Below are 23267 nucleotides of genomic sequence, written 5' to 3' on the forward strand. Positions count from 1 at the left end.
CTCTCTCTCTCTGTCCTCCTCCTTTCCCTTCGCCGCTCAACCTAGGTTGCCGTCGCTACGCACCGTGGCAGCCAACTAACGCACCGGTGCCCGAGACAACGTACGCCTCGACGCAACGAGAGAACTCCGCAGCGCCCGTGCTTAGCGCAGGAGCGTCGCAGATGCGGGAAGAATCTCTCGCGTGACAAACAGCTCGCTCTGGTCACACACGACATCTCGCAAACAGTAGATGCCGGTGAACAGGTAGAGTGCGTCTTCCTAAATTTCAAAAAAAGCGTTCGACACTCCACCACACGTCGCCCATGCTCGTACGGTGTCTCTTCGCAAGTACAGGGTGGGTCCAAAGCCACAACCCATGGTAACTTGATCGAAAAAAAAAAAAAAAATCGGAATTCTGACTTAAATGAACACTGAAATGATCGTATGGCATTGTTGGCCGGGAGGCCCCATGAGGGGAAATTCGGCCGCCGAATTGCAAATCCTTTTTAATTGTCACCACTTCGGCGACTACACACATCACCCAGTCATCACGAAGTAGAGAAAATCCCTGGCCCCACCGGGAATCGAACCCGGGATCCCGTGCGAGAACGCTACCGCAAGACCACGAGCTGCGGACTTAAATGAACACTTTAATGAAGCTACAGGATTATTTACAACATTCCTTCTCGAATTGTTTTCCATCTTTGTCCATAAATTTCTTCATAGGACCTGGGACGCTTAAGCATACATACAGAACCACTGTCTTAAAAAAAAAACGCTGTAGATACCTTCTTTCAAGTCCTCAATTTTTTGCGGTTTTGTAGCGTACACCCTATCTTTAGCAGAGCCCCAAAATAAGAAATTCTTCGGTGTAAGGTCACGATATCTGTGTGGCATTTCCATTGCCCCTCGCCCTCTAATAATTTTCCCGCCAAATACCTTGTCAACTGCAATGAGCCTAGCCTCTCGGAACTTTCGCATGTTAAATGTCCCATCCTGTGTATATAGTGGCCAATCCTGGGTTAACTTTCTTATTTAAATTATACGTGTCTGATCTGAAGATATCTCCGAACGCTTTTGACTGAAAAAAACTATTTTTCTGTTAATATATTTTTTATTCATATTGATCCATTTCGTAATATCGAAAATTAAAAAACCATAGTCGTCAACTTAAATTATCTACAAACAAACTTACTGTAAAAGTAATATTGTTACGCTTCAGTTTTCATCTAAACAAAATTTCTACCTTCATTTATAATTTTCCTGATTTTGCTATCGATAGTGAAATCGATTTTATAAAATAGCAAGAAGCTAGTGTGTTTCATATTGTCAAAATTCGCAATCTGTATTATTAACCAATAGGCTTATAAATCTTTACACAAATAATTGCTTTCAGGAAACATTATACTATACATTAAACTTGAAAAACTATTTAATTTAAGACAGTCGTATTAATACTAATTTGGAACACATGCTGTTCTAGAATGTGCTGGAAGCTGGATTCGGAATATATATTTTTTTAAATTTTTTATTTATTTATTTATTTATTTCTCCAAGTGCGTCAGAAAAGTTTCAGATTGCACTAAGATTGGTGATAGCATCTACCGAGTTTGTTACATGTAGTTTTCTCATCGCTTATGTTCTTTATATGGCTTAATCAAGCTGTACAATGTATATCTGAAAAGCACCAAATATGCAATGGCGTAAACTGTGTTTCATGAACGTGCAAATAATAGAAGAAAATTGTTAAAAGCAGCGTAGTGTTCCAGCGACTTGTTATTTAAACTACCCTGGACCAAATGTTTTCATTTAGTCGTATAGAAACAAAGGAATCAACCCTAACATGGAGAATAATTTTGCACTGTAAGTTGTATTTATTTGCAGATATAATGCGTTGGTTTTTACTGTATGTTTTAACTTTATTTAAGCTATGAGATAGTTATTACAACATAATAATTGTTCAACATGATGAATGGACATGAAGTAGAAGGAATTTACACTATACAACGTAATTCCACACAGTTGTTGCGTAATGGACTGGGGCTCCATTGTGTTGAAAGTCGCCGTAGGTTATTTGCTGTCCAGCATTGGCAGAGGTTGTCAGCATTTTCATATTCTTTCCCCCAATTATGTTTCAACAAACAAGGAAGGCCCATCATGAGATACTATCTCAAATGCTAACACTAGGTTGATTTAACTGCCAGTTCTATGGTTCTTTGTACACCAATGGGTACACTAATGTCTGTCGACGTGACCTGATAACTAGAAAGTGCCTCAACACACCGAATTAGAAAACAGTTCATTATCACCTTTTCGTAATTCATTTAACATTGTCGGACAATATTGGAACCTACGATCAGGATAGTCTTGCAATAGCACACGTATGAGACGAGGTATGTAACCTTTAAATTTGGCCTTATATAAACTTCACGGCACAGAAATTGAAGAAATATCTTGTTCGTGAGATAGCCTACGAGTAGCTTTTTTGGCTCTCTGGGTAACATCTTGCATAACTTTATGCTGAGTTTCATCACTTACTGACGGCCTACCTAACATGTCGTGATTCACAATAGATTGTCTTTTCTCAAAATGTTTCCGTAAATTGCAAACACCCTTTTTTACATGTGGACCAGCGTTGAAATTATTATTCCACTCTTTTCTTATTAAATTATCACCAATTTTCTACTACGTATTTAAAAGCAAAAACTCTTTCTTCGATAGAAAACAATCTCAGAATAGGCTAGCATCAACAGTGAACCGAGTCAGAGATCTTTGGTTTACAGCAGTGCACTCTGGTGTTTGTATCAACAACCATCTGATAAAAACTATAGAAGTGCGCTCTAGTGTCTGCATCTGTTATTGTCACAAAGAAATAAGATTACCCCAATGTTTTCAATGGATTACGGTGGGTTGTGACTTTTGACCCAGCCCGTATGTGACTCGACCGTAGATATTTCAGCAATAAATACCCATACTTTATAACAGACGGCGAAGGTTCCACAGAAAAGAAAGAACACCGGGTGTGTCTTAACCCTTTAAGACTCTCTGGCTACAATTGTGTGCATTAACTGTGTGTTAGCTGCAGCAGAAGTATTTTTTCCCAATGGAAACCTCATATACACATCTGTAAATGTTGAATCTTTTCCTCATGTACAAGTAGTGATGCCAACTGTGGGAAATCACTATACAAATATATCAACAAGTCAATGTAGAAGCGCGCAGCATCTTTTGAATGCCAGAATACATCGAAGAGGTTGGTTAGTTCACTGTACAGTTATTGTTATTTTGCGTAATAGTGAATGATCAGTTAATTCATTACAACAGTGAACGTTTGAAAATTAGTTATTTTGTCCGTAAAAAGAAGCCAAGGATAAAAATGACAAATTTGAAAACGAGTGCATATTTTTATATAAATCTTGCGTTTAAAACCATTAAAAAATCTCCTAAGACCATTAAAGCACAAAGAAAAAAATTTCTTCCCCCCGAAAATATTAAGGTCTGGCAGGGATACGGAAGCGTTACTAATGTACCCCGCATGGCCTACCTAAGCGATTTATCAGACAGGATCATCAGCGCTGTAACATTGTTCGCAGCAGACCATGATGGCTACAGGAAAGCAGCGTCGTTACACGATCAGAAAAAGTTACAGAAATACTACAGTTAATGATTGTTCTCTTTAAATGTGGGCAAGGGCTACATTTGGGTTTCTAAACTCCGCCTTCTGTAAAGCACGACGTATTTAAGTTTTCTGTACTCTAGACGTGTTACGACACCTAGGAGTGATCTTCTGTGGCTCTCGATTCATTTCTGTAAAAATATTACGCAAAATTCATGGTTGTGTTTCTATTTTACTCCTAAAAACTGTAACACATGTGATTATATTTTGTTTTAATTGTTCGCGTGGAATTGCATTAATCGTGAAAATTGATTTGTACAGGTTGTCTTGTATATATGCGTTTTTATACTTTTTCAGGCTCTCAATCGCCTAGTAATCGAAAGAATTTGCTTAGAACGTTATTAATTTTGAAATCTCAGAGAGTAGTAGTTTTGTGCGTCCTGCATTTATTTTTCGTTCCTTTGCTTTTCATGGTTCGTCCGCTAGGGGAGAAACTTACTTCATAAGCGCGCGCGCGTGTGTGTGTGTGTGTGTGTGTGTGTGTGTGTGTGTGTGTGTGTGTGTGTGTGCGTGCGTGCGTGCGTGCGTGCATCTGTATCTCTCGATGATTATGCTGACACGAGTTTAAGCTCAGATCTCGTTTTCTGTATGAAAACTTGTGAGAGGGCTACAGGTGAAAGTAAAGCGTAAAAAACGTGAAAAGAAGTATATGTAAATAGAATGAGAGAAGAGACACATCAACGATGCTCAACAGAATGGAAAATCCATAAGCACAGAAGATGCGCCACTACAACTCTCGGAAAAGTATTTCGAAAATTAACACCTCGTTAAGCAAATTCTTCACACTCTTTTCCTGATGGCATGCTATAAAACCTATAATGGGCGTAAATGTAAGCCGAACTGTACAAATCCACTGCCGTAATCAATGTAATTCCACGTCAGCAACCGAAATAAAAGTGCACATGTTGCAGATTTCAAGCAAAAAAAAAAAAAAAAAAAAAAAAAAAAAAAAAAAAAAAAAAAAAGGAGCACTATGAACTCTGTATAATGCTTTTACATAGGCCTAAATAAATCGAGATCAGCAGAAGATGATACATAGGCAGTGAAACGTGTTTTGCAGAAGGCGAAGTTTAAAGGCATAAATTTAATTCGTAAATACTAAGAAAACTTGAAAAGGAGCTTCCAACGCTAACAAGATCAGTAAGACAATGCCTATTAAAAACAGAAAGATCAGTAAAGTATATGAGTCTGATTACAGGATCAGTGGTGAATTTCATAGGTGAGACAGTGGGGCGTTTACGCAGAGCCCTTTTTTGAGAACCGTTCTTGCTAGAGCGCTACCGACAGTGGAAGACTACTAACGCCATCTACTGAGAGCTCTTACAAACTTCGCAGCAGGTTTAGCACGAAGAATGTTTTTTTTTTTTTTTTTTTTTTTTTTTTTTTTTTTTTTTTTTTTTTTTTTTTTTTTTTTTGAGCAAGGCGAGAAAATTACTGTTCGCCCCTGGTAGCAGAGTGGTCAGCGCGACAGATTGTCAATCCTACGGGACGGGGTTCAATTCCCGCCTAGGTCGGAGATTTTTTCCGCTCAGCTCTATGCTGGTCGCAGGCTGTGCTCCAAAAATGAACAGAATGGAGATAGAAGTGATGACACTTTCTGCCGGAGGTGACCATCATTTTGCAGGACAATGCTCAAGCACGTACAGTGCAAGCTGTTACTGATTTGTCTGACAGGTGGGGCAGCTAAGTGCTATACCACATGTTGCACTCCCCTGACGTAAGCCCTTGTAAGTTCAACTCGATTTCTAAACTGAAGGAAACACTTCACGGCATCCGCTTCAGAACTGCTACAAATTCGTCGGGCAATACATCTCGCAACTCGAACTTTCAACACAACTGGCACTGCTAACAGTATCCTACGACTTCCACATCGCTGTCAGCGGGTTATACACAATGCTGGTGACTACTTTGATGGTCCGTAAAACTTTGAAACACGAACTTTTTCTGTACGAGCCGTAAATAAATAGTTGCCACTATTAAAGTTCCAGCCCTCGTATTTACAGTCACTCAAAAAGAAATAGAGAACTGATCCAGTACCGTAGACGCGTAACACCTTGGCCTTGGAGCTGCTACATCTCACCCACATAGCACCCCGTTCAAGTCCAAACGTCATGGAAAAATTCTTGCCAGTACCGAGAATCGAACTAGAGTCCTACGTGTGTCCGCAAGACACGCTCAACTTTGGGCTACGGAGGAGGGTAAAGTATTCGCTAACAGGATGAAAACCGCTCCGGTAAACATGAGTTCGCAACCGAGCTGTGTGCGAGATAATTGCGACTGCGTTTTTACGAAGCGCTCCTAACTGCAGTATGAAATACTGTTCTTGTTAGTGGAAATGTATCTGAAATGTAACTTCTTCCATTAATTCTCCATCTAATTCCAGTATTTCGTAGAAACGTACCAGTCCAGTGCCGTATGTATTTTTCGCAATCGCGCTACAAGGCAGGTTTGAACGCTGGAGTTCTGAGCTTTCATCCCTGCACGTACTTTCAGAGTGACTGGTAACAGCTGGTAACTATTATTTAAATGCATCATGTGGATACATACGGCAATACTAGCGCTTTGCAAGGCCGTCAGTCAGTGTCACTGTACACACGGAATAATCTCTTTATCCCCCCCCCCTTCCCCGTTCCCGAGTTTGCGTTCCGTGTAGTACTGCCAGCGGTCGGGACCTCGTGTGTATCTCTCTTCCGGACGAGTTGGCTTCTCCCACGCCTGGCGGTGATGGTGGGGGGAGGGGGGGGGGGAGGGGGAGGGATTTTTGTCGTCCGCCGGGAAGGTCGAAACACGAAAAAACTCCAGGCCTGCCACGGATGTGGCGCTGCTACGACCCCCAGAGCGGGACAATCTACATTAACACACGCACGCACACACATAAGCGGACACGTAATAACATACGTACACACATCACAAGCAAAGATCAAACTACATACAGATACCACATCGCAGACAAGAGACATGGGCGACGAGAGATGGGAACACTGTATACAGTAAACAGACACAACCAACACACAGCCGAAGGGAAGTCTTCAGTTGACTTGTGCTCGGAAACACCGAACATAAGACAACCTGGTGTACACATTTCAGGTAGATCGATCTCTAAGATCACACATTTGCGTTGGGACATAAATGGCTCTGAGCACTATGGGACTTGGCATCTATGGTCATCAGTCCCCTAGAACTTAGAACTACTTAAACATAACTAACCTAAGGACATCACACAACACTCAGTCATCACGAGGCAGAGAAAATCCGTGACCCGGGAACCCGGGCGCGGGAAGCATTTGCGTTAGTAAAGTCACATAACGGTAAGCAGAGCCAAATACTTAACCTTACGATACTTGTGCACCAAAATGTTGTATCCTACTTTAAAAAAAAGAATACTATAATAAAGCAACATCCCAGGTGTGTTCGACCGGATTCAGATCTGGCGAGTTGGTTGTAATGGTACTTGAATTACGCAACCATTACGGCACCTCAACTCAACCTCTCGATACCAGCAATATTCTGCTGTGTTTCTGTAAAGAAGTTAACATATTTCTGAGACAGCATTCAGATCTGATTTGATTAATGTAGAGGTACTTTGATACATCGATATGTTTATATTGCAATGATATTATTCTGATGTGTATTGTTTCTTTTGTTACTATGATCTTTGACGTACTTGTAACTCTGATTTTTGGGCGCGTAAGCGATTATTAGTTACAGAGGTGGACCTTGAGAACGTCAAGTCCTGGACGTCATGCTGGAAAGACGCGTATTGTAGTCAGCTTATAAAATGTGAACTTTAACAGTGAGGCTTTCGAAATGTGGTGCTACAGAAGAATGCTGAAGATTAGATGGGTAGATTACATAACTAATGAGGAGGTATTGAATATAATTGGGGAGAAGAGGAGTTTGTAGCACAACTTGACGAGAAGAAGGGACCGGTTAATAGGACATGTTCTGAGGCATCAAGGGATCACAAATTTAGCATTGGAGGGCAGCGTGGAGGGTAAAAATCGTAGAGGGAGACCAAGAGATGAATACACTAAGCAGATTCAGAAGGATGTAGGTTGCAGTAGGTACTGGGAAATGAAGAAACTTGCGCAGGATAGGGTAGCATGGAGAGCTGCATCAAACCAGTCTCAGGACTGAAGACCACAACAACAACAACAACAGTGAGGAAGATGTTTTCAAGTATGTTTTGTATTGTGAAGTGATGTTTTGTGTGTCACGTGATATTGCAATAAAGCAATTAAAAGGAAGTGTCACTTAAATTCGGAGTGCTGATTATTTTTTTTTACATCACTATTGTGCTAACTTTGAAAAGTTTAATGTTCAAAAATGGTTTGTGAAGCGCATCTACAAAACTTTTGAATATCGCAGAATAACACCAAGGCCTCTTTGCATCCGAGCTTGGAATCGTCACCACCTAGATTTTCGATGATTGAGCCATGATTTTACAACGAGACCAGCGTGGGAAACACGAAAAGATGAGTGCCTAGTTTATTGATTATTACATGAAATGACTTTATTAACTGTGCTCTAATGACACCTGCCACATAATAACTTTGTTTTCGCCCGAAAATGCAGTATTCAGCAGCGTGAGCGACACCACAATCATTATTAAATTTTGACTTTTGTTATGGTAGGGTTGTTAGATGGTGGACCAGTACTTCAACTGCAATTGGCGACTGTGTCCCTTGAACAACTCTACCACACTCTTGCCTTTTTGACACGGCGCATTATCTTGTTGAAAAATGCCACTGACGTAGGGAAACATGATCGTCACGGAAAAGCCTACGTGGTCTGCAACCGGAGTACGATACTTCTTGGGCGTCATTGCGCTTTGCACGAGCTCCTCTCAGGAATCATTATACACTGTCCAGTCACGTTAACGTGACTACTGCCTATGTTCTACGTTAACGTGCAATGACCACTCACATACAGAATCTGGCAGCACATGCAGTGAAGGTCATATACGAGTGGCTTTTGAAACGTCGGTGCAAAAATAAAAGCTGCTTACGTGTTTGGGATAAACATTTTTTTTTTCTACATAGTCAACTTTTAGACTTATACACTTCGTCCAACGCTGTTCTAATTTGTTGATCCCTTCCGAATAGTAGGAATTGTCCAAGTCTGCAAAATAGCTATTAGTTGTGCAATCACCTCCTCGTTTGAATAAAATCTTTGTCTCGCCAGCCATTTCTTCAAATTGGGGAACAAATAGTAGTCCGAGGGAGCGAAGTCTGGAGAATAGGGGGGATGTGAAACGAGTTAAAATCCTATTTCACTAATATTGCGGCCACAACTGCTGAGGTGTGTGCTGGTGCATTGTCGTGATGGAAAAGGACTTTTTTGCGGTCCAGTCGCTGGCGTTTGTCTTGCAGCTCGGTTTCCAAACGGTCCCATAGCGATGAATAATACTCACCTGTAATAGTTTTACCCTTTTCCAGATAGTCGATGAGGATTATCCCTTGCGAATCCTAAAAGACAGTCGCCGTAACCTTTCCGGTCTTCGCCTTTTTTGGTGCAGATTCTCCCTTGGTAACCCATTGTTTGGATTGTTGTTTGGTCTCAGGAGTACAGTAATGTATCCTTGTTTCATCCACAGTGACGAAACAACGCTTAAAGTCCGGCGGATTCTTCCTGAACATCTGCAAACCAGCCTTGCAACACTTCACACGATTCCGTTTTTGGTGAAGCGTGAGCAACCGCGGAACCCCTCTTGCGGATAGCTTTCTCATGTCCAAATGTTTACGCAAAATATTATGTACCCGTTCGTTCGAGATTCCCACAGCGCTAGCAATGTCACGCACCTTAACTCTTCTGTCATCCGTCACCATATCATGGATTTTATCAATGATTTCTGGAGTTGTAACCTCCACAGGGCGTCCAGAACGTTCAGCATCACTTGTGGCTATATGGCCACTCCGAAAGTTTTGAAACCATTTATAAACTGTTCTAATAGAAGGTGCAGAGTCACTGTAATGTTTATCAAGCTTCTCTTTAGTCTCCTGAGGCGTTTTGCCTTTCATATAGTAATGTTTAATCACCACCCGAAATTCTTCTTCGTCCAGTTTTTGACGATCACTCGACTTCCTCGATTCGCACGAATGCCAAACACAAAGAAATAGACCAATATGGCTGATGACCTCGATGTTCGCCGGTGGTGCCATCTCTCGGACTTTGCACGGATTTTTCAAATGCCTCTCGTAAAGCGTGCTTGCACGAGGGGGGGGGGGGGGGGGGGGTGAGGCCGTGGGGCCGTACGAGGAAAAACTGTGTCGTCATTCTCATAATGGGACCGCGGAGCGATTTATCTGATGTCCAAGACGGCGCGATCATTGGCTTTCATGCCAAGGGTGGAAGCATTTCCTAAACGGCAACGTTTGTGAACTTTTCGCATCCCACCATGGTTGACCTGCACCACGCAATGGAGAATTGGCAATATACAAAACGGCGCCAACTGCGGTGCACCGGTAAACGACAGCTGCGGAGTTGTGTACAGGCGAACAGACGTACAGCTATTGAGCAACTGACCGTCCAGATGAACCAAGGGGCTACCAACACTGCCTTCTTAATGACCGTTCAGCGAATTTGGCAGCCCACGGGTCCCCTTCGAACAATGGACGAACAGTTCTAGATTAATCTAGCTTAAGACTGTCTATTTTTAGTAACATTTCTCTGTATGTATGTAAACGCCTGAAGATGAACAGAACATGTTCGAAACGCGTTGTGTTAGATTAAAAATAAAATAGAAAAGTAACTGGTAGCAGAAATTAGAAATAAATAATTATCCTACAGAGTCATGGTTCACAAACACAGTTAATATGGCCGAGAATAATCTCTGTGTGTCACTTTTAATGAGGAAATTAGTGTTAATTATTGCTAAATTCGTTGCTGCTACATCTTACAGCACCATTCCCCTCCCCAGCCAGTATCCTTAAAATCAATCAGTTTGCACCTCTCTTTAATGACGTTTCAATGACTTTTATCATGGTTATTGTATATCCAATATATGGATTGGTATTTTATTACATCGTTAATTGATTTGTGAGGTAGCGCCTCTTTATCAGTTTAATTAGTTAATACGTAAATAAATTTGGACCACTAATCACAAATTTTGTGTTTGTTACTTGCTCGAAGCAAGCGGATGTAGGCCCTACTTGGAAGTCATTCTTCGAATTTAGGAAATCAGAAAACAGATTTCGCGAAGCTGATCTTATCAGTAACTCGCACTGGTTAAAGACGACAGGTACAACTGAATATAGTGTCAGTCATCGCCCGAAATCATCACTCATTCATAGTCATCCACAGCCCAGCGGCGTCCTATGCTTCGCTTAGCACTCAAAATACAAACATTTGTGACTTACTAGGAAGTACCGGACCTCTGTACCGTATTCTTTTCCACTCGCTACACGCAGTCATTGTGCTAACTGGACTGCTGGCACCGCTACGGAACTGAAGACTGATTTCCATTCTAACTATCCGGGCTGCTATGCCGTGGTCGGTTGATGAATTCTGTGCCAATTCCCAACGTTTCGTCCCCGTCTGCGGAGGACATCTTCAAGGGGGTCTGTAGCTCGATGGAATGTCCAACATACCCACTGGCTCGGTATTGACTGATCCACACCAACCGACCGACTGCCGCACACCGGCTAGCCGGAAACTACACTCCTGGAAATGGAAATAAGAACACATTGACACCGGTGTGTCAGACCCACCATACTTGCTCCTGACACTGCGAGAGGGCTGTACAGGCAATGATCACACGCACGGCACAGCGGACACACCAGGAACCGCGGTGTTGGCCGTCGAATGGCGCTAGCTGCGCAGCATTTGTGCACCGCCGCCGTCAGTGTCAGCCAGTTTGCCGTGGCATTCGCAGCCTTTAACACTGGTAGCATGCCGCGACAGCGAGGACGTGAACCGTATGTGCAGTTGACGGACTTTAAGCGAGGGCGTATAGTGGGCATGCGGGAGGCCGGGTGGACGTACCGCCGAATTGCTCAACACGTGGGGCGTGAGGTCTCCACAGTACATCGATGTTGTCGCCAGTGGTCGGCGGAAGGTGCACGTGCCCGTCGACCTGGGACCGGACCGCAGCGACGCACGGATGCACGCCAAGACCGTAGGATCCTACGCAGTGCCGTAGGGGACCGCACCGCCACTTCCCAGCAAATTAGGGACACTGTTGCTCCTAGGGTATCGGCGAGGACTATTCGCAACCGTCTCCATGAAGCTGGGCTACGGTGCCGCACACCGTTAGGCCGTCTTTCGCTCACGCCCCAACATCGTGCAGCCCGCCTCCAGTGGTGTCGCGACAGGCGTGAATGGAGGGACGAATGGAGACGTGTCGTCTTCAGCGATGAGAGTCGCTTCTGCCTTGGTGCCAATGATGGTCGTATGCGTGTTTGGCGCCGTGCAGGTGAGCGCCACAATCAGGACTGCATACGACCGAGACACACAGGGCCAACACGGCATCATGGTGTGGGGAGCGATCTCCTACACTGGCCGTACACCTCTGGTGATCGTCGAGGGGACACTGAATAGTGCACGGTACATCCAAACCGCCATCGAACCCATCGTTCTACCATTCCTAGACCGGCAAGGGAACTTGCTGTTCCAACAGGACAAAGCACGTCCGCATGTATCCCGTGCCACCCAACGTGCTCTAGAAGGTGTAAGTCAACTACCCTGGCCAGCAAGATCTCCGGATCTGCCCCCCATTGAGCATGTTTGGGACTGGATGAAGCGTCGTCTCACGCGGTCTGCACGTCCAGCACGAACGCTGGTCCAACTGAGGCGCCAGGTGGAAATGGCATGGCAAGCCGTTCCACAGGACTACATCCAGCATCTCTACGATCGTCTACATGGGAGAATAGCAGCCTGCATTGTGTAGTGATGTTTTGTGTGTCACGTGATATTGCAATAAAAGCAATTAAAAATAAGTGTCACTTAAATTCGGAGTGCTGATTTTTTTTTTTTTTTACATCACTATTGTTCTAACTTTGAAAAGTTTAATGTTCAAGAATGGTTTGTGAAGCGCATCTACAAAACTTTTGAATATCGCAGAATAACACCTAGGCCTCTTTGCATCCGAGCTTGGAATCGTCACCACCTAGTTTTTCGATGATTGAGCCATGATTTTACAACGAGACCAGCGTGGGAAACACGAAAAGATGAGTGACTAGTTTATTCATTATTACATGAAATGACTTTATTAACTGTGCTCTAATGACACCTGCCACATAATAACTTTGTTTTTGCCCGAAAATGCAGTATTCAGCAGCGTGAGCGACACCACAGTCATTATTTAATTTTGACTTTTGTTGTGGTAGGGTTGTTAGATGGTGGACCAGTACTTCAACTGCAATTGGTGACTGTGTCCCTTGAACAACTCTACCACACTCTTGCCTTTTTGACACGGCGCATTATCTTGTTGAAAAATGCCACTGACGTAGGGAAACATGATCGTCACGGAAAAGCCTACGTGGTCTGCCACCGGAGTACGATACTTCTTGGGCGTTATTGCGCTTTGCACGAGCTCCTCTCAGGAATCATTATACACTGTCCAGTCACGTTAACGTGACTACTGCCTATGTTCTACGTTAACGTGCAATGACCACTCACAGACAGAATGTTTCATATCAGCGCACACTCCGCTGCAGAGTGAAAATCTCATTCTGGAAACATCCCCTAAGGCTGTGGCTAAGCCATGTCTCCGCTATATCCTTTCTTCTAAGAGTGCTAGTTCTGTAAGGTTCGCAGAAGAGCTTCTGTAAAGTTTCGAAAGTAGGAGACGAGGTACAGGCAGAAGTAAAGCTGTGAGGACGGAGTGTTAGTAGTGATTGGGTCGCCCAGTTGATAAAGCACGTGCCCGCGGAATGCAAAGGTCCCGAGTTCGAGTTTCGGTCCGGCACACAGTCTTACTCTGCCAGGAAGTTTCGAATCAGCGCACACTCCGCTGCAGAGTGAAAATTTCATTCTGGACGTGTTAACTTATTACAGCACAACTCACGACTGAGCAGTTGCATCGATGTACCGCTTGGACTAGAAGCAGCTTATAGACCAAGGTCAAAGATATTGTGCCTACACAAAGCCTGCAGGGTTGCCACATCTCGCAAAGAAAATTAGTCTCATTACTTTACTGTCGCACCTCGTATTTCCTCGTGAAGTTTAATCCGGAGCCACGTTCCCCGTGTGGATAACAATGCCGGCAGTGCGAAGCCGGCTATGTGTCTGCCTGGCGTGCCACCCTCTCTCCGCCACCATCTCGTCTTTGTGTCAGGTGCCAGCGGCTCTGTCCTGGGAAGTCTGTGGCCGAGTTGCCAAGCCCAATATTTAGCGGCGACTTTCTGGCGCTCCGGTTGCGTCCTGACAGCCGGACGTCTCTCGCCACAGCCGATCTGTCAGCTCCGACGCGGTCGGCCTACCGTCTCGTCCTACACCCCAGGAAATACCACTCGCGTGGGCGCACAGCTTGCTCCATTCACACACGGCGCCTTGCATGTTGTGGATGCAGACGAACACGTAGATTCCTGAACCTGTCGACTACTGCCAAAGACACGTCTGTACAGAGCCTCACTGCCGATATACACTCCTGGAAATGGAAAAAAGAACACATTGACACCGGTGTGTCAGACCCACCATACTTGCTCCGGACACTGCGAGAGGGCTGTACAAGCAATGATCACACTCACGGCACAGCGGACACACCAGGAACCGCGGTGTTGGCCGTCGAATGGCGCTAGCTGCGCAGCATTTGTGCACCGCTGCCGTCAGTGTCAGCCAGTTTGCCGTAGCATATGGAGCTCCATCGCAGTCTTTAACACTGGTAGTATGCTGCGACAGCGTGGACGTGAACCGAATGTGCAGTTGACGGACTTTGAGCGAGGGCGTATAGTGGGCATGCGGGAGGCCGGGTGGACGTACCGCCGAATTGCTCAACACGTGGGGCGTGAGGTCTCCACAGTACATCGATGTTGTCACCAGTGGTCGGCGGAAGGTGCACGTGCCCGTCGACCTGGGACCGGACCGCAGCGACGCACGGATGCACGCCAAGACCGTAGGATCCTACGCAGTGCCATAGGGGACCGCACCACCACTTCCCAGCAAATTAGGGACACCGTTGATCCTGGGGTATCGGCGAGGACCATTCGCAACCGTCTCCATGAAGCTGGGCTACGGTCCCGCACACCGTTAGGCCGTCTTCCGCACACGTCCCAACATCATGCAGCCCGCCTCCAGTGGTGTCGCGACAGGCGTGAATGGAGGGACGAATGGACACGTGTCGTCTTCAGCGATGAGAGTCGCTTCTGCCTTGGTGCCAATGATGGTCGTATGCGTGTTTGGCGCCGTGCAGGTGAGCGCCACAATCAGGACTGCATACGACCGAGGCACACAGGGCCAACACCCGGCATTACGGTGTGGGGAGCGATCTCCTACACTGGCCGTACACCTCTGGTGATCGTCGAGGGGACACTGAATAGTGCACGGTACATCCAAACCGTCATCGAACCCATCGTTCTACCATTCCTAGACCGGCAAGGGAACTTGCTGTTCCAACAGGACGATGCACGTCCGCATGTATCCCGTGCCACCCAACGTGCTCTATAAGGTGTAAGTCAAGTACCCTGGCCAGCAAGATCTCCGGATCTGTCCCCCATTGAGCATGTTTGGGACTGGATGAAGCGTCGTCTCACGCGGTCTGCACGTCCAGCACGAACGCTGGTCCAACTGAGGCGCCAGGTGGATATGGCATAGCAACCGTTCCACAGGACTACATCCAGCATCTCTACGATCGTCTCCATGGGAGAACAGCAGCCTGCATTGCTGCGAAAGGTGGATATACACTGTACTAGTGCCGACATTGTGCATGCTCTGTTGCCTGTGTCTATGTGCCTGTGGTTCTGTCAGTGTGATCATGTGATGTATCTGACCCCAGGAATATGTCAATAAAGTTTCCTCTTCCTGGGTCAATGAATTCACGGTGTTCTTATTTCAATTTCCAGGAGTGTATGAATGGTTCCATGCGTATCTGTTTTTAGGGTATCGTGCCTCAACCGGTAAAAACGGAACGTTTGTAGCATCACTTTGTTGTCCATTTTTTGCCTCTCTGTGTGTCTGTCCGTCTGTTAAAAATCCTTTTTCTCAGTAATAGGTAGACGTATCGAGTTGAAATTTATGTCACATGCTAACGTGTACTGTCCCTTGGTAGTGTAAAACTGGCAAGATAGTGCCATTTAATGTAGGTTAATTCTTACAAAGAAGAAAACAGCAACCAACCACTATTAACACAGCTGTTTATTTAGGTAAATAGCGCCGTTACCGGTGTCGAACTCGTAAGTTCATCATCAGACGGCTGTTCACGTAATTTTCAAGATACACTTTACATTATCGTCCGTTTCCGATTTTTATTATTCCACTGTGGTGAAGCGTTTTTGGTGTGTTGTTGCCGCCGAAAGCTCCGCGCGATTTTGTTCCGAAGTTGCAGGATGGCATTTTTCGCATATTCCTAAATATATCCAGCACTTACGTAACTTGTATATCACCAAATTGTGCAAAGCACCACACACACACACACACACACACACACACACACACACACACACACCAAAAATAACTGCACACATGTGAAATAGCATAGTGTCATTTATGTCGGATGTCTCAAACTCAGTCACCAGATGCTGAAATTAAAAAAAAAACAGTGTCGATCGCGTTTCCAGGTTTTTTGGTTTGTTAGCGCGAGGTTTCGGCCGTTTCGTGTGACCATCTTCAGGCTTTTTCCCGCACTTATCGCTGGCGGCAGACGGAGCGAGATCCATAGAAGTAAGGACGTCACATCGCGGATCTAGCTCCGTCTTTCGCCACCACCAGCCATAATGGGGGTGAGGAAAAGGCCAAAAACAAGTTATTAATAAAAAAATCTCAAAACGCGATCGAGACTTTGTTTCTTTTTTAGCGTTTCACACCGATCGCTGTCCTCCAATTACAAGACGTTTTCTAAAATTTCACTCCACAAAACAAACAAGGTTACTTTCCTTTACCCGAGAGTGATGTAATTTAGCAAGAAACAAGATTTCATTATACAACTACAGCAAAAAAAAGAAAACTGTTAATTTCAAAAAATGTCCCATGAATTTTCCTACTTTTGTATGTGAATGTTTATTCGTCCGCCTGTTAGGCCTTCTTCTCCCTCGAATTAGTAGTCCTATCAAGTTAAAATGTACAGTACTGGCCATTAAAATTGCTAGACCACGAAGATGACGTGCTACAGACGCGAAGTTTAACCGACAGGAAGAAGATACTATGACATGCAGATGATTAGCTTTTCAGAGCATTCACACAAGGTTGACGCCAGTGGCGACACCTGCAACGTGCTGACACGAGGAAAGTTTCCAACCGTATTCTCATACACAAACAGCAATTGACCGGCGTTGCCTGGTGAAATGTTGTTGTGATGCCTCGTGTAAGGAGGAGAAATGCGTACCATCACGTTTCCGACTTTGATAAAGGTCGGATTGTAGCCTATCGCGATTGTGGTTTATCGTATCGCGACATTGCTAATCGCGTTGGTTGAGATCCAATGACTGTTAGCAGAATATGGAACCTGTGGGTTCACGAGGGTAATACGGAACGCCGTGCTGGGTCCCAACGGCCTCGTATCACTAGCAGTCGAGATGACAGGCATCTTATCCGCATGGCTGCAACGGATCGTGCAGCCACATCTCGATCCCTGAGTCTACAGATGTGTACGTTTGCAAGACAGCAACCATCTGCACGAACAGTTCGACGTCTTTTGCAGCAGTATGGACTATCAGCTCGGAGACAATGGCTGTGGTTACCCTTGACGCTGCATCACAGAGGAGTGCCTGCGATGGTGTACTCAACGACGAACCTGGGTGCACGAATGGCAAAACGTCATTTTTCGGATGAATCCAGGTTCTGTTTACAGCATGATAATGGTCGCATCCGTGTTTGGCGACATCGCAGTGAACGCACATTGGAAGCGTGTATTAGTGACTTTGAACAATGGTCGTTACATTACAGATATCTTACGACCCGTGGCTCTACCCTTCATTCGATCCCTGCGAAACCCTACATTTCAACAGGATAATGCACGACCGCATGTTTCAGGTCCTGTACGGGCCTTTCTGGATACAGAAAATTTTCGACTGCTGACCTGGCCAGCACATTCTCTTTATCTCTCACCAATTGAAAACGTCTGGTCAATGGTGGCCAAGCAACTGGCTCGTCACAATACGCCAGCCACCACTCTTGATGAACTGTGGTATCGTGTTGAAGCTGCATGGGCAGCTGTACCTGTACACGCCATCCAAGCTCTGTGTGATTGAATGCCCAGACGTATCAAGGCCGTTATTACGGCCAGAGGTGGTTGTTCTGGGTACTGATTTCTCAGGATCTATGCACCCAAATTGCGTGAAAATGTAATCACATGTCAGTTCTAGTATAATATATTTGTCCAATGAATACCTGTTTATCATCTGCATTTCTTCTTGGTGTAGCAATTTTAATGGCAAGTTGTGTAGTTATCATGTGTCGCGTCATTAGTTTAATTCTGCATTTTTTGGATATTATACTTCCCCGAAACTTCGATATAAGAGCTTTTAAGCTCATTGTACAATAGCTTTCGCACTCAGAAGACGTTCTGGAAACTGTAAAATAAATGCTACCTAAACAGTACTACTGTACCTGTCCGCACATAGCGTTGCTACGTCCCCACTGTTTCGCAGCAGCGAGACAGGCTCACCCGACGCTGGGAATACCGATTTACGTCATTACAGCCGTATTATACTTGACACATTCATCCTGTCAGAAAAATGAATGTAGTTCGCCGCAGTCGGTGAAAAAAAAAGGAACAAGGAATGACGGTACGTAATGCCGTGTGAACTCGTTATGATATACTAGCGCACTGCAGCCCAGAAGTGTGTATTAAGTTTTACAGACGCTTCCTCTTTCGCTTGTTGGCAACACTTTGCAAACGACATCGTTTATTTTCAGCTCACAGATTCCGTTACGTCGCACGCAAACAGCTGAGATGGCAGCGGCCAGGCTGGGGGAATCCCCGCGTACCCGGTGCCGGGCGGAACAGTCGGAGCACAGCAGGGGTGCCATCACCACGCTGCGATCGCCACGGGCGGCTAAACGCCGACTATCATTCACGTCTCAACGCCTTCCGTGTGGGCGTCTCGCGACTTGTCTGGTCGGCTCCCATAAATCCACTCTACGTCATCATTAGCGCCCTGATGCGCTCTGTCTACGAGTCACATGCCAACCGTCGTGTTTGGGAACACGCTAAACCTCTTTAAGAGGTCACTGTGGCATATACATTAGTTGACAGCTGCGATTTCGTGCAGGTAAGAGGTGATAACATTTCCGCTTTAGTGTCTCAGTTTGGCTTTAGGAAACGTAAAGGGATCAGCGAGGCAGTTCGAAAGTTGCTCTCGATAATGGAAGAAACGCTTTAGAAAAATCATGACTGTCTCATACGATTTGAAATAAACATTCGACGTCGTTAAACGGTAGGTAATGCTCTCGGAAGATTGATATCAGGACGAAAGTCTTTCTCCCATACTGCTCATCTCGGCATCTAACAGGGGAATCTCCCCATCGCACCCCCCTCACATTTAGTTGTAAAGTGGCACAGGGATAGGCTTTGAAAAACTGAACAAAGATCAATCGAGAAAACAGGAAGAAGTTGTGTGGAACTATGAAAAAAATAAGCAAAATGTACAAACTGAGTAGTCCATGCGCAAGGTAGGCAACATCAAGGAGAATTTGAGCTTACGAGCGCCGTGGTCCCGTGGTTAGCGTGAGCAGCTGCGGGCCGCGAGGACCTTGGTTCAAGTCTTCTCTCGAGTGAAAAATTAATTTTTTTTTTAATTTTCAGACAATTATCAAAGTTCAGGCACTCACACATAATCAACTTCGCTCTCCAAAATTCCAGGACATGTTCAGATTTGCTTGGACATGTGCAGGATTTGACGGTCTACACACGGAAACATTTGAAAACGTAAAAAACATATGTTTTGACAGAGCACAGGGAACTCTGTGCGACTGTGAAACTGTTGCATTCATTTGTTGCAGTTTATGTGACAAACTCTTATGATTTCATCACTTTTTGGGAGTGATTATCACATCCACAAGAAAACCTAAATCGGGCAAGGTAGAAGAATACTTTTACCCATTCGCCAAGTGTACAAGTTAGGTGGGTCGACAACATATTCCTGTCATGTGACGCACATGCCATCACCAGTGTCGTATAGAATATATCAGACGTGTTTTCCTGTGGAAGAATCGGTTGACCTATGACATCGCGATCAAATGTTTACGGTTCCTATTGGAGAGGCACGTCCTTTCGTCTACTAATCGCACTGTTTCGCGGTGCGGTCGCAAAACACAGACACTAAACTTGTCACAGTGAACAGAGACGTCAATGAATGAACGGACAGATCGTAACTTTGCGAAAATAAAGAAAGTAAGATTTTCACCCGAGGGAAGACTCGAACCAAGGACCTGTCTTTCCGCAGCTGCTCACTCTAACCACGAGACCACGGCGGTCCTCAGCTCGAAATGTCCTTGATGTTCCCTATCTTCCTCATGGACTACTCAGTTTGTATATTTTGCTTATTTTTTCATAGTTCCACGCAACTTCTTCCTGTTTTCTCGATTGATCTGTGTTCAGTTTTTCAAGGCCTATCCACTGTGTCAGTTTATAACTAAATCTGAGGGGGATGCGATGGGCAGGTTCCCGTGTAAGAAGCAACGTCCGAAATATAAAAAGAATCCGCATGAAAGGATATCAACGATACGATTCAGTGTTGACATTGCTATTCTCAGTAACAAAGAGGACCTGTAGAATGAAATGAACAGTCTAAAGAGCACGAGGTACGCATTAAGGGTAAAGCGATGAAAGGCGAATGTAATGAGGTGCAGCAGAAATGACATTAGCGATCAGTTTAACAGCAAAACTGGACGCTCATCCAAGATCATGCTGAAGTCTTTTAATGTTTCTTTAAAGTTAATTGGACACCATTAAGAAGTATTGGAGGAACTTTTAGCACGTACCAGCACACAACACCAGTTCCTTTTCGCTATCAAGGAAACAATTATGGACGTATTACATACTTCGTTCTGTACCGCTTTGTAGAAGCCCAAACTGAGCAGCTATTATTTCAGGGCTCATAGTTACAAATGATTCAAATGACTCTAAGCACTATGGGACTTAGCTTTTGAGGTCATCAATCCCCTAGAACTTAGAACTACTTAAACCTAACTAACCTAAGGACATCACAGGATTCGAACTTGCGACCGTAGCGGTCGCGCGGTTCCAGACTGTAGCGCCTAGAACCGCTCGGCCACAACGGCCGGCTCATAGTTACAGCTTTGTGGGAACTTGTATAAGGAATTTAATTACAGTAAATAAAAATTTGGTCGTATATAATTACGCAACATCGTAGCACAAAAGGATTCACAGATACGTCTATTGCTAACGCATCTTATGATATCTCTAACTTTAGCGGCCATCACACATAGCTCCAAGATCCTTTCCTCAGAGCAGCAGAGATTGCAGCATTATTCATATGTACAGAGCCGGAGGATACAGGGAGCGACATGGCAGAAGAACAGGATCCGTAACAGATTTCATCGAAATTAGTTGAGAGTTACTTTCACGTTTGCAATGTCAGTATGGATGTAGATATAAATCTCTTAGGTAGTATTCCGACATGTGTTTATTGCTGATATTGCTTGCATACTTCAAGTATACTGCTTGATACATGGAAAAAGGTATTGTACTATCCAATATAGGACATCATTGACTATTGTACTATCCGATACACCACCAACACTGAAGCGCCAAAGAAACTGGTATAGGCCTGCGTACTCAAATACAGAGATATGTAAACAAGCAAAATACGATGTTGCGGTTGGCAACGCCTATATGGGACAACAAGTGTCTGGTGCAGTTCTTAGGTCGGCTACTGTTGCTACAGTGACAGGTCATCAAGGTTTAAGTCCATCAGAATGAGTTTTTCACTCTGTAGCAGAGTGTGCGCTGTTATGAAAGTTCCTGCCAGGCCGAGACTCGAACTCGGGACCTTTGCCTTTCGCGGGCAACTGCTCTACCAACTGAGCTACCCAAGCACGGATCACGCCCGTCCTCACAGCTTTACTTCTGCCAGTACCTCGTCTCCTACCTTCCAAACTTTACAGAAGCTCTGCTGTGAACCTTGCAGATTTAAGTGAGTTTGAACATAGTATTATAGTTGGGGTACAAATGATGGGAGACAGCAACTCCGAGTAAGCGATGAAGTGGCGATTTTCCCGTTCGACCATTTAACGAGTGTACCGTAAATTTCAGGAATCTTGTAAAACATAAAATCTCCGACATCGCTGCGGCCGGAAAAAGATCCTGCATGAACAGGGACCAACAACGACTGAAGAAAATCGTTTAGAAGTGCATCCCTTCCTGAAATTGCTGCAGATTTCAATGGTGTGCCATCATCTTGTGTCAGCGTGCGAACTATTCACCAAAACATCAATATGGGCTTTCGGAACCGAGGGCACCCTCGTGTACCCTTGATGACACAAAGCTTTACGCCTCCATTGGGCATGACAACATCGACATTGGAATGTTGATGACTGGAAACACGTTGCGTGGTCGGACGAGTCTCGTTTCAAATTGCATCGAGCGGATGGACGTGTACGGGTATGGAGAGAACCTCAATGAATCCATGGACCCTGCCTCTCAACAAGGGCGAGATCAAAATGGTGGAGTCTCTGTAATGGTGTGGGGCCTGGACAGTTGGAGTGATATGGGACCCTTGATACGTCTAGATACGACTCTGACGGGTGACATGCTCGTAAGCATCCTGTCTGATCACCAGCATCCATTGTGCATTCGACGGACTTGGCAAATTCCAGGAGGACAACGCGACACTGCATACCCCCAGAATTGCTACAGAGTGGCTGCAGGAACACTCTTCTGAGTTTAAATACTTCCGCTGGCCACCAAACTCGCCACATATGAACATTATTGAGGATATCTGGGACGCCTTTACTACATATTGTTCAGAAGATATCGCCACTCGTTAGCAGTCTTACGGATTTATGGACAGCCCTGCAGCGTTGGCGGTGATAACCGCGCAGTTGAGCGCCCCACAAATCATATGATTCAAGGTGCAAATTCCCTGCAGCATAACTTCAGACATTAGTCGAGTCCATAGCACACCATGTTGCAGCCCTTCTGCGTACATGCGGGGACCCTACACGATATTAGGCAGGTGTACCAGTTTCTTGGACTCTTCAGTGTAGATATAAATGTCTAAGATAGTATTCAGATGTGTGTTGATTGCTGATACTGCTTGCAAAGTATACTACCTGATACATGGCAAAGAGTATTGTACCATCCTATACTGTTGTGCACATAGTTCCACATAGTCAGTGCGTACACAAGTTTCCCAATAGAGCGCGCCTCGCTAAGCACAACAGCGCAGGCGCAGCGCTCGTCCGTCTCCGCACTACGAGATGGCGCTGCCTTAGAGACGGACCAAATTCTGCTTCCACCGATCCGCGTATTAATATGTAACGCAGCCAATGAGAC

At 45.0% G+C, this 23267-nt stretch overlaps 1 non-coding gene across 1 annotated transcript; it reads right to left on the bottom strand.

Annotated features, from left to right (window-relative positions):
- Positions 1–21734: 21734 nt before the first annotated feature.
- Trnas-cga (transfer RNA serine (anticodon CGA)) lies at positions 21735–21809 on the bottom strand. The gene has a single exon. It is a non-coding gene; the product is annotated as a tRNA-Ser (tRNA).
- Positions 21810–23267: the final 1458 nt, after the last annotated feature.

This window comes from Schistocerca gregaria, chromosome 10 (assembly GCF_023897955.1).
Source record: "Schistocerca gregaria isolate iqSchGreg1 chromosome 10, iqSchGreg1.2, whole genome shotgun sequence".
NCBI classification, from domain to species: Eukaryota; Metazoa; Arthropoda; class Insecta; order Orthoptera; family Acrididae; genus Schistocerca; species Schistocerca gregaria.